Consider the following 15,621-nt stretch of genomic DNA (forward strand, 5'->3'; position numbering starts at 1 on the left):
GGAGTGAAATGAATTACATTCAGGGAATTGCAAGTAGTTCCTTATGTTTGGGTATCAAGAGAAATAAGGAAGGGCTAGCTAAAAGGCCTTATATAACGACTCTTAAAGAGTATGGACTTGATCTTGAATGTGTATGGTGGCAGCAATCTGCTATGGAATTTTAAGTAACAAGAAGGATGGCAGCAGGACTGGTAGGGAAGACTGGTCAGGAGGCAGCTCCCATATTACTTACAATAGACACCAAGGGGCTGAAGCAATAGCAACAAAGTTAGGAGAAGCACATTAGAAAGAGGGCTTGGGGGCACCTGGGTGGCTCAGTGGATTAAGCCTCTGCCTTCAGCTCAGGTCATGATCCTAGAGTCCTGGGATGGAGCTCTGCATCGGGCTCTCTCTGCTCAGCAGGGAGCCTGCTACCCCCCCCCCCCGCCCCCTGCCTGTCTCTCTGCCTACTTGTGATCTCTCTCTGCGTGTCAAATAAATAAATAAAATCTTAAAAAAAAAAAAAAAAGGGCTCAGTGACAAAACTGGCAGATTTTTCCCTCTTCCTCCCTATGCCAGCTCAGTTTCCACCAAGGTTCCTGGCAAAGTGAAATATGGTTCTACTAATAATAATTAGAAATAGATGCAGAAAGATCTTAAGATAATTAAGCAAATATTTCCTAAATAATTATTTGTGAAAGATTAAAGCACACTAAGCCTTTTATTACTCTTAAAGCTCATATTTTTCCCCCCAAGAGCCTCTTCAGTGGAGCCAGATAACTCAAGGAATTGGTTTTTCTTGCCACTGCTGAAAAAGTAACGATGAAGAAAACAGTATGATTTTTGATAAAACACTGGAATGAGGTATTTAGGTGAAACCAACATGACATCTGAAATGCGTTAGAATTCATATGTCTAAACAATACAAAGATACAATATCATAAACAATGCTAAAAGATTTTAAGAAAAACTGGACCTTCATACCATATGTATCCACGGATCATGCTGTTTAAAAACACTACTCTAGGCTAAGTGCTATCACATATTACATGCTTAATAAGAGCAACAGTGGGGACTGAGTTAAGAAGCACCAAATGTGATTTCTCAGAAGATTATTTTTAATCCAGTGCAAATATTCATTGCAGAGTAGTAATCACAGTGGCAGTTAAAATATTCAATAAATATGTCCTTAAGTTTTAAGGAGAACACAAAACCAAAGTTATTCATTTCTTTAGTCCCTAGAATCAACCAAACTGACCTCAGAATGAATTTGATGTTTGAAAAAGCTGGAAAGAAAAACAGTTCTTAGGAATTTCAAACACGTCAACAAACTGGAAAAATATTTCCAATCAGATGGCAAGATTCTTTCCAGTACAAGCTATAATCAGTTTTATAGTTGTGCTATTTTTTCCCAATTCAATAACAAGTACCTATTTATTTTGAATACCCATGGAAAAAAAGAACCCAATAAACAAGTTGTGCCCAGGAATCATGTAAGATCGTGCCAGCTTTTAAAAATCTTGGAAAGACATACAGTCATCTTTCATAGGGGTCAGACTCCAAATGTAATAGCTATTTTAAATCCTTGTGGGAAAAAAATTTTGATTTCATAAAACGTTAAAACTGTAAGTGGCCTTTCCAGAAGATACTAAGGAGAGTTCATTTAAAGAAGTATTAAAGGGTGATATAAGAAAGGACAGTCCTTCATCTTTTCCATAATTTTTGTCCAATCCTCTTTTTTCATATATTTAAACAATTACAACATTTCAGGCAGAAAATAAACTAATACATGTAGACACTAGCTTGGTGTATTAAATTGTGTTTCCTATTAACCCCATTGTGACTGTTCCTTAGCCTAACGTCCATACTTCTTTTCCTGTCATTTGGTGTGTTTTTAAACAATGTAATGCTTCTATTTTAATATAAATGATTTTTTAATGTAAATGATTTTACACTAACTAGTTTTAGTCTAACAAAACATAATTACAATGGTAAAGAGAAAAATAATGTTAATTCATTCTTAAGCCAAATCATGTTTTCAAAGATTATGATTTGTGTCACTGCCCTCCTCTGTCATGGTAAATAATTAAGAGCTGAATTAGACTTAAAAATAGCAGAAAGGTAGCTCAATGAACATTTTCAGAAAATGTACTGGACAACATAAATGAGATAATTCTTCCAATGAAAAAGGAAGAAAATGTAAAGATACTGCCTTATAATAAGGTAGATATTTAGGGGTTTACAAAAGAACAACCAAAATGAGTTAGCAAAGGAATGATTTTAAAAAGCAAGCGAAAGGGGCACCTGGGTGACTCAGTCAGTTAAGCTTCTGCCTTTGGCTCAGGTCATGATCCCAGGGTCCTGGGATGCAGCCCCGAGCTGGGCTCCCTTCTCAGCAGAGGGCCTGCTTCTCCCTCTCCCTGACCCCCACCATCCCACGTTATGCTCTCTTGCTATCTCTCTCTCAAATAAATAAATGAAATCTTAGGAAAAAAAAAAAAAGCAAGCAAAATAGAAAGACTAAAGATAGTAATATAGCAGACAAGGTTACTGACATCCGCAAGAAGACCTGAGGCATAGGGCACCTAAAATATGCACGGTAAAATTGAAAACTGTGTGTGATACCTCCAGATCTACAAGGAGAATTAGTTCCTATGTGGTAAAACAAGAAAAGAATAGAGTAGTGCTGAAATCTGCTGCTAGGCTAAGGAAGCTGGTCCCACACACCAGCAGTGCAACTCAAATTAATGCCTGGTCCTAATCACAAACTATTGTGCAGAACTCACAAACAGCTAAAATTTAAAATTTTAATCTGTAAATGCCAAGGGTACCATGAATGTAGAAATAACGATGTAAACTATTCTCTGTAGTGAACATTTATTGATATTCAGGGCACTTAACTGCTCAGGTTATCAGTTTCTTTGCAAATTAGGCAAAAAATAATGACAAATGTTAATGAAACCATTCATTCATTTGGGTCAAACATTCCAATGTAGTGGACTGTTTTGACTGCTTAGCATCTTTGCTATTAAGAAATTGTGTCTTCTCCAACTTTGTAAAGGTTCTGCAGGAGCCAAAACTCATGTAGACTATTATCCCTTACCCTACTAGGGTTTTTTCAACTTTGTTATCTGTGAGCCCCAAATAGCAGATACATCTTCCAATATCTCTAAGTCTAGAACACAGCTGAGCATCTATAATGTATGCTGTAAACCAGCATACACACAGAAAATGTGGAATATTCATTTCATATAATGGAATATTATTTAGCAATAAAAAGGAATGAAATATTCATGCAAGCCATAATATGGATGAACTGCAAGATTATATATTGTGATTCCATTTACATGAGATGTCCAGAAATACAAATTTATACAGATGGAAAGCAGGTTAAGTGGCTGCCTAGGCTTGGGGGTAAAAGGGGGGACTGACTGCATACAAACTTGTAATATTTGTGGTGATGAAATGATCTATCAGTGGATTGTGGTAATAGTTGCACAACTGTATAAATTTACTAATACTCACTGAACTGCACACTTAAAATGGGTAAATGTTATCATATGCAAATTGCATCTCAATAAAACTGTTAACAAGTTGTTATTTGATGTGGGAAAAAAATAACCTTAGGAACTAAGGTGGGTATCATTTTTTTTTTTTAACAACTACATAAACACTAATAATATGACAATCTTGAGTTATCAAGAACAGGCTCAATTATTTGTTTAAATGCCCTAATTTGGTTTAAAATACGTTTTGAAAAATAGCCTATCCAAAAAGTTACATTCCCTTACAGGGAACAGGAATCCTTAGATCTGAGTTTATACTGCAGCTAGCCTGGCTTAAGACTGAGCCTTTAACCCTGGTTATCATTCTACAAATTCATCAATTTTATTAGAAAAACAAAATTTACAGAGTTCACTACTGGTAGATCATAGGCACGGTATTATCTTTTAAAAAATTTTTAAAAATTTTATTTATTTGAGAGAGAGGGCAAGAGAGAGAGTGCGTGCGTGCACATGATAGTGGGGCTAGGGGGTTGGAGACACACAGGCTCCCGGATGAGCACAGAGCCTGGCAGGGGAGAGTGGGCAGAGTGTAGGGGTGGTGGTGGTGGTGGCTTGCTCAGGATCATGAGATCAATATGGATTTATACTCCTGTTATACAAGCAGTGTATAATATTCAGTGGATCCTAAGGTCCCAAAGGGCAGAAACATTATTATTTAAATGTTATTTACATCTAGCAACTTAGTATTTGCATAGAAAAGCTCCTTAAATGTGGTTACATGAATGATGGCAATTGTTTTGCTTGTTAATGCTACTAATACATCCCTTTAGAGACATTTTGTGGAGGAAGCATGGCAAACAGAACATTAAATTAGGAGTTAGGAAATACAGGACAAACATTTCCTAGTATCTACCTGTGAAATTTCATCTCTCAGCTCTAAAAGAAGTTGGGCTAAATTCTAAGGCCCTCTCAGTATTAAAATGGATGAGTCAATGTTTCTTAGAGTTAATAACAGCAGCAAGAAATTTATGGAATGCCTGTTTCGTTCCAGGCACCATTCTAAGCATTTAGATGTTTATATGAGTTCTATGCATTGACTCATAATCCTTACAGCAACTATATAAGGCAAGTACTTATAAATGAGGTATAATGAAGAGGCTGGCAGCACGCATCAAGGAAACTGGTCAAGTTGTCAGTGGCAGTGTCAGGATTTATATCCAATCAGTCTGGTCTAGCACTATGCTGTTAAAAAGTATACTACATCACATCTACAAGAGCTGACAAGAGAGCTAATTGCTAATATTCTTTGACAGATAATATATATAAGTGATAATTCTAATGTTTCCTGCAAAAAATACAAATAATGATACCTAATATTCATGGAGCATTTGCTATATCTAGGTACTGTTCTAATGCTTTATATAAATTATGTTGGGTAATTTTTACAACCTTATGAGATAGATACTGTAAGGTAAGATTTAAAGAGATTAAGTCTCAAGAGCCAGAGTTTGAACCCAGGAAGCCTGACTGTAAAGCCTAAAATCTTTAAATACTAATATTTTATTGGGTTGTAGGTCTTAGTCTAAAAGAATGTACATTCCCAGAGAAAATAATTAGGTGAATCAAAGCTGGGGCCAGAAGAGACTCGACTCAGCATCAGGAAAATGAGGCCAGGAAAGCAGGCCTTCTTCTGAGCTCTGAATCATATGGCGGGGCCTAGGGCTGTCAGTAGACAAGATCCCTTCCTGCTACCCCAGAACAAAAAGGGAGGGATATAAGGGGAGAACAGATTTGAGAAACCTGCTATAGAACCTCCACAGAAGCTTACACTGCTGGATTCTCGCTATTTCTACCCTTTCTTCCCCCTAATTATCTCTCCCCTGCCACAGCCTACAGCAGTCACCACACATATGATATCTTCCCCCCAAAAATCAATATTTAGCAGAGGCAAACCAGGGATATCATCCTTTATTTAACATGGTACAGACTCAAAAACAGTAAGTCATCTATCTCTCCTAGGATCTGTACATCCTAGTCGTTTCTATTGCGTAGTTTACTCTCTGATGTAGCCTATTTCTTGGCAGGCCAGGAATAATTATTAGTAACGCGTGTAGGTGGAAACGAGCTCCAGACCTGTGCGTCAGGCTGATTACAGGGTGGGCATGCATGGGTATGTATGCATGTGCATGCATACACACACACACCCCCACACCCTGTACTGACTAGTTTCACTTTAAACTCCTGACTGTAAATTTCAGGTAGGTCTTCACTTTGGCCCAGCAATGCTATTATATTTCCCTTGTCACTTCCTCTCCTACTCTTGGAAGTAATTATTTCAAACCTTTCTCTCTTTACTCTTCGAATACACCCTCCTCAATCCCACCTTACTTTCAGCTTATGACTTTGCATCGTATAATATTATATCCCCCACATTTACATTGTTCATTCTACCAACACATCCTAAACTACTTCTTCTCTTTTTATTATAATGTATATGCTGTATTAACTAAGACCAAACCTTCCATTTATACACTGGGTTATATATTCTCTTCGCTACTCTTAAAAGCAGCCGAAGATAAAACACAGTAACTTCAAAAAATACCCAATAATGAGTTATGAAATGTAAATAGACAAAATCCAACAATTTAAAAATTGCTAGAGGAAGATCCTTCCTGCATAAGGGCACATAGTCAGTGTAATAAGGTCTTGAGGAAAAGCAATTGTGTGATCAATGGATTTGTGAACAGAATTAGCTGTTCATTTTCAGAGAATAATATCTTTACTTGAGTGAACTATTAACAAACTATCATTATTTGGACTTAGGTATTTTGCAGGCATTTACTCTATAATGAAGTATTGCTGTCAATGATAAAAATTTGTGCTTTCAAATGAAAATTAGAATTTTTGAAAACAGTATCCATCACTGTGAGTATGACATCTCAACACTTAAAAGCTTTTCAGGTGAGACTGGTGATTATATAAATGACTGTGATTTAGATAGAGACTGGTGATTATATAAATGACTGTGATTTAGAGAAGATAGCATGTAACAGTATGTATCAACCTTTGGAAGATTTATGTAACTCAGTACACCAATACTTTCTAAATGACAAATACATAATGTCACAAAATCATGGTAAGTAGAGCAGACCTGTTAAAAAATTTAAAAGACAGTGGATTTTAATATAACAGAGAACGAAAAGTTCATTCCAACATTTCAGATTCCAAACTGCAGCCAAACTTTAAGAAACCACCACTTGTCAAATTCTGGTATATTATCAAAGAAGAATATCCACAATCGTCTGAAAAGACTATTAAAGAACTCATGCACTTTGAACTTAAAATCTGTGTCAGGGTAGATTTTCTGTATATACTCATACACTTCATTCTCTATAGACTTCATCTTCATATGTTACAAGAAGCAAATGTAAGAATCCTGTTCTCTTTTGTTAAGTTAGATACTAGAAATCTACAAAACTTATAAAAACTCCAGACTTCCCACCGATTTGTTTTTAAAAATCTTTGTTTTAAAAAATATGTTGTTTATGCAAAGGTAATGGGTCTGATTGCTAAAAGAAATTTAAGAAATTGGGACGCCTGGGTGGCTCAGTTGGTTAAGCAGCTGCCTTCGGCTCGGGTCATGATCCCAGCGTCCTGGGATCGAGTCCCGCATCGGGCTCCTTGCTCAGCAGGGAGCCTGCTTCTCCCTCTGCCTCTGCCTGCCACTCTGCCTGCCTGTGCTCGTTTGCTCTCTCTCCCTCTCTCTCTCTCTGACAAATAAATAAATAAAATCTTAAAAAAAAAAAAAAGAAATTTAAGAAATTAATCATTTTAAAGAAATATAATCCACAACAACACAAGCTCTTTGGTGTCCTCGGTAATTTTAAAAAGGGTACAGAAGTTGTGACAACGCAAAAACAAGAACTGTTGCCCTAGAAAAAGCCTATACAGGTCCAGAAAGAAAATATACACCCAAATATACCTTATACAATATACCAGATAAACTCCCTAGGAATTACGGAAAAAGACTTAAAACTATTTTTTTTTCATTTTTTTTTTTTTAAGATTCTATTTATTTGCCAGAGAGAGAGAGAGTACACACAAGCAGGCAGAGAGGCAGGCAGCGGCAGCGAGAGAAGCAGGCTCCCTGCCGAGCAAGGAGCCCGATGCGGGACTCGATCCCAGGACCCTGGGATCATGACCTGAGCTGAAGGTAGTGGCTTAACCAACTGAGCCACCCAGGCATCCCAAGACTTAAAACTATTATAGTTAATAAATTTCACTGTATAAAAGTATATAACATATTTAATTTCCTTCCATTTTTTCCTAACCTTTTTACTATAAAAATGTGTTGTAATATATCCTCTTGCACATACACCCATATATACTTGTACCATTATTTTTTTAAGATATAATATACATACAGCACTCAGCTTAAATACATGCACTATTAAAATTTTGTTTTATCTGCCAAATTTCTTCTGCATTCATGGAATGGGAGTACCAGAGGAGAGAAAGGAGCAGAAAAAATATTTGAAGAAATAATTTCTCAAATTTACAGAAAAACAATAACCTACACATCCAGAAAGCCCAGTGAACTCCAAGGAAGATAAATTCAAGGGGATCCACACACATATCACAGTAAAAATGGTCAAATGTAGGAGACAATTTTAAAAGGAGCAAGAGAAAAATGACTTGCTACTTACAAGGTAATTCCAAGAAGATTAATGGCTGACTTACCAGCAGAAACTACAAAAACCAGAAAGCAGTGAGATGCCATAGTCAAACTGCTCAAAGAAAAAGACTATCAACAAAGAATCCTATATCCAACAAAACTATCTTTCAAATATGAAGGTGTACTAAAGATATTATCAGATAAACAAAAACTGAGAAAATTTGCTGTTTGTAGACCTGTCTCATATATTAAAGGAAATATTCAGGCTAAAAGCAAGGAAGCCTATGTGGCAATCTGAATCTACCCAAAAAAGACAAAAGCACCAATAAAATCAGTTTACATGAGAAAAAAATTCATAAATTAAAATGCCATAAATTAGAAAACATTCACTTTATGCAAAAGAAAGCAATAAAGGACGAACAGAGAAACCAAGGTTACATATAAAACAAAAAGTAAAAGAGCAGGCATAAATCAAACTATATCAATAGTTAACATTAAATGTTGAGAGGAGTAAATCACCCAATCAAAAAATAGACTGTTAACCTGGATCTTAAAAAAAGAAACATAGGGGCACCTGGGTGGCTCAGTGGGTTAAAGCCTCTCTCTGCCTTTGGCTCAGGTCATGATCCCAGGGTCCTGGGATCGAGCCCCACATCGGGCTCTCTGCTCAGCAGGGAGCCTTCTTCCTCCTCTCTCTCTGCCTGCTTCTCTGCCTACTTGTGATCTCCGTCTATCAAATAAATAAATAAAATCTTAAAAAAAAAAAAAGAAACATAATCCAACTATGTATCATTGACCTTTGAACAACGTGGTGTTAGGAGGATGTCATGACCCCTCATCTATGAGGTCAAAAATCCATGTTTAACTTTCATTCCTGCAAAATTTAATTACTAACAGCCTTGTGTTGACCACAAATAAGCCTTAACTATAACATAAACAGTAGATCAGCACATATTTTGTATGTTACATGTGTTCTATACTGCATTCTTACTATAAAGCAAGCTAGAGAAAATGTTATTAAGAAAATCATAAGGAAAGGAAAATATATTTATAGTATTGTAAAACATCCACGTATTAGGTAGACCTATGCAGCTCAAACCCATGTTGTTCAAGGGTCAACTGTGCCACCTATAGGAGACATACTTCAGCTTCAAAGATACAATAGCTTGAAAGTAAAAAGAAAAAGATATGCAAGGAGCAAACCACAAGGAAGCTAGACTGGCTATATTAGTATCAAACAAAATAGACTTTAAAACAAAAAACAGTTACCAGAGATAAGGGGGGCAATTTTATAATAATAAAAGGCTCAACCCACCAGGGAAGAATAACAATTACAAATATATGTGTATCTAATAACAAAATAAAATACAGGAAGCAAAAACTGACAGAAATGAAGGGGAAAACAGACAACTCAACAATAATAGTTTCAATACCTCATCTTCAATAATGGTAGAATAACTAGAAGATCAACAAGGAAATACGAAACTTGAACAACCCTATAAACCATTTAGATCTAGCAGTCATCTATAGAGACTACATCCAAAAGAATATACATTCTTTTCAAATCCATATGAAGCATTCTCCTTGAGAGACTATATTCTAGGGCACAGAATAAAATTTAATATATTTAAGGGGATATAAATTTAATATATTTAAAAGGATATAAATACAAAATATGTTCTCAACCACAGTTGAATGAAATTGGAAATCAACAACAGGAAGAAAATTGGGAAAGTAATAAATATGTGGAAATTAAACAATGCATTCCTAAACAATCAATGGGGTGAAGAAGAACGCAAAGGGAAATCACAAAATTATTTGAGATTAGTGATAATGAAGACACAAAATATCAAAATTTGTAGGATGCAACTAAAGTAGTGCTTGAGGGGAAATTTATAGCTATAAATAACTATATTAAGAAAAAGATTTCAAATAAATACTTTTCCATCTTAAGACAATAGGTAAAGAGGGGGAACTTAACCTAATGCGAGCAAAAGGACAGAAATAATAAAGGTTAAAGTAGAAATTAATGAAAGAGAGAATAAAAGAACAGTAGAGAAAAATCAATGAAACCAAAAGCTGGTCCTTTGGAAAGATCAACAAAACGGACAAATCTCTAGGCAGACAGATCAAGAAAAAAAGGACCCAAATTACTAGAAACAGAAATAAAAGAGGGGGCATTACCACTCACCCTACAAAAATAAAAAGGATTATAAAAGAATACTACGAATAATTGTATGCCAACAAATAAACTTAGATGAAATGAGCAAATTTCTAAAAGACACAAACTACTGAAACTGACTTAAGAAGTAGGTCTTTAACAAGGGAAGAGACTAAACTAGCAATCAAAAAAACTATCCACAAAGAAAAGCCCAGGTCTAGATGGCTTTATCCCTGAATCCTACCTAACATTTAAAGAACTAATACCAAGGGGCGCCTGGGTGGCTCAGATGGTTAGGCGTCTGCCTTGGGCTCAGATCATGGTCCGGGGGGGGTCGTACAATCGAGTCCCCCAGGTCGGGCTCCCTGGCAGGGAGCCTGCTTCTCCCTCTCCCTCGACTCCTCCCCCTGCTTGTGTTCTCTAGCTCTGTCAAGTAAGTAAATAAAATCTTCAAAAAAAAAAAAAAAAAAAAAAAGAACTAATACCAGTTCTTCATTAAGTCTTCCAAAAAAACAGGAGTAGGGTACACCACCCAACTCATGCGACCAGTATTACCCTGATACCAAAACCAGAGAGACACCGGAAAAATCTTACAGACCAATCTCTTGTGAACGTAGATGGAAAAAATCCTCAATAAAATATGAGCAAACTGAATCCAACAGTATAAAAGTTATACACCATGACCAGGTAGGATTTATATCAGGAAGGCAAGGCTGTTATAACACCCAAAAATTAATGTAATTAATTAGTTTTATCAGTAAAATTTTGAAAAGACCAAAATTGGGGTTGGGGAAGAGAAGCATCTGACAAACTCCAACATACTCTCAAGATAAAAGCACTCAAAAAACTAGGACTAGAAGGGAACTTCTCAGTCTGATAAGGGCATCTATAAACCCCCACAGCTAACATCATAGTAAAGGTGAAAGATTGGATGCTTTAGCCCTAAGATCAGAAACTAAATAAGGATTTCCAGTCTTTAGGATTCTATTCAACAGTATACTGGAGATTCTAGTGAGGGCAACTAAGGAAGATAAAGAATTAAGGTATCCAGGTTGGAAAAGAAAAAATACAACTATTTTTACTCATTGATGACATAATGTTGTATGCAGAAAATTTTCAAGAATTCACAAAAAAACCCCTATCACTTATTAGAATAAATGAGTACAGCAACAGGGCTGGATACAAAAATCAACTGTACTTTTATACACTTAAAATTATGAAATTATAAATGAAGTTAAGAATTAAATTCCATTTGCAATAGCATCCAAAAGAAAAAAAAGTTTAGGAATAAATTGAGCAAATAGTACAAAAGTTATACTCTGAAAACTACAAAATACTGCTGAAAGAATTAAAGATCTAAATAGTTGGAAAAACATTCCTTGTTCATGGACTTAACATTGCTAAGATGACAATATCCCCCACAACTAATTCAATGTAGTTCCAATCAGAATCCCAGCTGACTTTCGTAAAAATTGACAGGCTGATACTAAAATTCACATGGAGGGGCGCCTGGGTGGCTCAGTGGGTTAAAGCCTCTGCCTTCGGCTCAGGTCATGATCTCGGGGTCCTGGGATCAAGCCCCGCATCAAGCTCTCCTCGGCAGGGAGCCTGCTTCCCCCCTCTCTCTCTGCCTACTTGTGATCTCTCTCTGTCAAATGAATAAATAAAATCTTAAAAAAAATAAAATAAAATAAAATTCACATGGAGTTGCTAGAAACCCAAAATAGCCAAAACAATCATAAAAAAAGAAAAAAGCTGGACTTGTATGTCTGGATTTCAAAGCTTACTACAAAGGAGTGGTAATCAATAAGGTGTGGTGCTGGCATAAGGATATACATACAGATCAAGGGAATAAAATTAAAAGTCTCGAAATAAACTAAGATACCTATGGGCAACTGGTTTTTGACAACGTGCCAAGCCCATTTGATGGGGAAAGAACAGGTTTTCCAATAAATGGTGCTGGGACAACTGGATAGCCACAGGAAAAAGAAACAGTACCCCCATACTTCATATCATATCTAAAAATTAGCTCACATGGATCAAAGACCTAAATAAAAGAGCTTAAACTGGAAAACCTAGGGGTAAGCCTTCACAATCTTGAATTTGGCAAAGGATTCTTAGATGTGACACCAGAAGAAAAAGCAACAAATGTAAATAATTGTACTTCATTGAAATTAAAAACTTTTATTCTTCAAGGGACAACATCAGGAAACTGAAAAGACAACCCACAGAGTAAGAGAAAATATTTGCAAATCATATATCTGATAAAGGACTTGAGGACATATAACCCAATTTAAAAAACGGGCAAAGGATGGCCCACCAAAAATGGCCACATGATTCCATTCATATGAAATGTCCAGAACACAGAAATACAGAGACAGAAAGTAAGTTAGAGCTGGGGATAAAGAGGGAGGGAGGGGCTTTAGGGAGGGGATAACTGAAAGGCATGGGGTTTCTTTTCAAGATTAAAAAAAAATTTTTTTTTCTTTTTATTAACATGTATTATTTGTCTTAGGTGTACAGGTCTGTGAAAAAAAAAATGCTCTAAAGTTAACTGTGGTGATGGCTGCACATACCTGAATACATAGAAACACACTGTACACTTTAATGGGAAAAACTGTATGGTATGTGAACACTTGAAAAAAAGCCAATCTTGGGGCGCCTGGGTGGCTCAGTGGGTTAAAGCCTCTGCCTTCGGCTCGGGTCATGGTCCCAGGGTCCTGGGATCGAGCCTCACATTGGGCTCTCTGCTTGGCAGGGAGCCTGCTTCCTCTCTCTCTCTCTCTGCCTGCCTCTCCGCCTACTTGTAATCTCTGTCTGTGAAAAAAAGCCAATCATACTTTCATTTTTCTTCTGTTGTTTTTCAAATTCGTGTACAGTGAGTTTATCTACAGAAAGTTTTATATTTGATTTATATACCAGTCTTTCTCCTTGTGATTTCCAGATTTGATATCACCTTAGTTATTTCTTGCTCCATTATTAATTGATATCACCCTGTCATATTTTATGTTTTCTAGTTTTCTAGCTGCTCCCTGAGTATCCTCTTTACCCCGACCTTTAAATGCTGAGAGTGCCTCAGCAGTTAGTCCTCAAACTCTTCTTTATTTATACTCACTATCTAGAGGACTTGCCAGTTCCATGATTTCAAGTCTATTTGCTCACAACTCTCAAATTTGTATCTGGTTACTCAGGTGGGTTTGCTTTATGAAATTTAACAAGCTAAACACTAGTGATCTGTGCACTCTTTCATTCAAGTTTTATAGTTCAATAAGAGGTTAAAAGAAGAGAAAAAAGCAAAAAAGAGAGTATTGACTAGAATAATGTATAGAATTGTCGAATCACCATATTGTACACCTGAAACTAATAACACTATGTTGATTATACTTCGATATAAGAAAAAAGAAAAAGAAATGGTGATGAACTCTTTAATACGAGTCTCATAACCTACCCCAAAGCAAACTTTTCTCATAGTCTTTCTTTTCTGAGAAGAGTAAAACCCATTCTTCTAGGGCTCAGGCCAAAAACCTCAAGAGAGCTCCTTCCACTTTTGCCTTTAATTCCAGTTAATCCATCTGCAAATTCTGTCAGCTCTGTCTTCAAACACATCCCAAATATGAATATTTTCCACATCTCCCACTCTGATATGATGTCTCAACTGCAATACCCTCCCTGATTGGTGTCTGCTTAGAGCAGTCACGGTGGTCCTTGTAAATACACATCACATCATTTCCTCTTGCTTCCCAGCCCACTAATTCAAATTTAAAGTCCTTCCAGTGGTCTCCCAGGTACCACATGATCTGGTCCCAGCCATCTCTCTGCCCTCATCCTCTGCCCTTCTTCCCTTTGTTTCACTCGACTCGGTCACCTTGGCTTCTTTGCAGTTCCTTAAACACACCAAATGACATTGTATTTCAAGGCCTTTGCACTTGCTGCCCCTCTCTCCAAATATTCACATGGCTTAGTTCCTTAATTTATTCAGATCTCAAATGTCATCATCATCAGAGAGGCTTTCTTTCAGCTCTTTTAAAAACAGCAACACTACCCTTTCCTTATGTCTATTCACGCCTTAATTCTCTTCAAAGCACGACCACCTGACATTTTATGTATTTGATTACTGTCTTTCTCCCCCAGTCAGAATTTAAGCTTCATGAGAGCAGGGTCCTCACCTGTTTTCTTCACCAGAATTGCCAGTATCTATGACAACCCTGGAAGGTGCTCAAAAGTATTACGGGATGAATGTGGAATGAATTTAATACCGCCTGTTTGCTATTTCTGAAATCCTGCTTTCCCCAGCCAGTCTCTCCTTCTGCTCTTTCACGACCTCTTAAACAGAGGCTGCAATCAGTACCAAGATTTTACAGACGTATATTAAGACAAGGAGTACTTTAAACTTCAAAATAATAAAAAATCAGTTTCTAATGGAAAAAAAAAAACCCAAACCGTAGATTTCTGCAGAGTAACTTAACAATGGGTTTATAACTGCGTTCCTGATTAAAGTAAGCTGTCCTGGCTCCCAAGAGGGGATCCGGACAGGACATCCAGGTACGGCTGGAAGAGAAATTAGGTAGGGGACTACGTGAGATGGACCGCGGGGACTTCTGAGGTGACCAGCGTCTGCGAGATTCTCACAGAGAACAACCGGCAGCAGCGGTTAACTTATGCCGAGAGCTCTCCGTGGAGGTACTCCGTGCGCCCGGGTCATGCATCGTCTGACTACATTTCACCGCTTCTGGGGAGGGGGCAGCACTGTCGTCTCATGGGACAGAGGAGGACAGAGCCTAGAGGTGACAGGGCCGACACGCAGGCACTGGGCCGACCACCTCCAACCGTGCGACGGGAGAGCCAAGCTCTCGGCACTCGCTCCCAGCGCTGCGGGTGCGGACGCAGCCCCCCGCCGCGGCCAGGCGGGCCGCGAACCGCGCTGGCCGTGAGAAGCCCAGCGGCCACCCTCCGCCCGCTCTTCGCCGGGAGGCCCACGGGGCTGTGCTCGGTTCACCGACTCGGCCGGTTCCCGGACACAGGAACTCCGGCGTCCGCGGGACATGCCACGGGAACGCTCGCTCCCGGGCTCCCAGTCTGGTGCCGGTTACAGCTGGTGCCACTCCGAAGACCACGGCTCTGCCCGGCGCCCGCAGGCTCCAGAGCAGTGTCAGGCTCGGGGTGCGCATTGAGGACCTGCCCCGCCGCCCCCGGCCCCGCCGCCCCCGGCCCGCCGCGGAGGGGAACCCGCCCACCACCGCCGGGGGGAGGCGGGGGCAGGCCGAGCCGGAGCAGCCCGCGCCCGGTCCAGAGCAGGAGGA

This window comes from Martes martes, assembly GCF_963455335.1.
Source record: "Martes martes genome assembly, chromosome: 8".
In the NCBI taxonomy this organism is placed as follows: Eukaryota; Metazoa; Chordata; class Mammalia; order Carnivora; family Mustelidae; genus Martes; species Martes martes.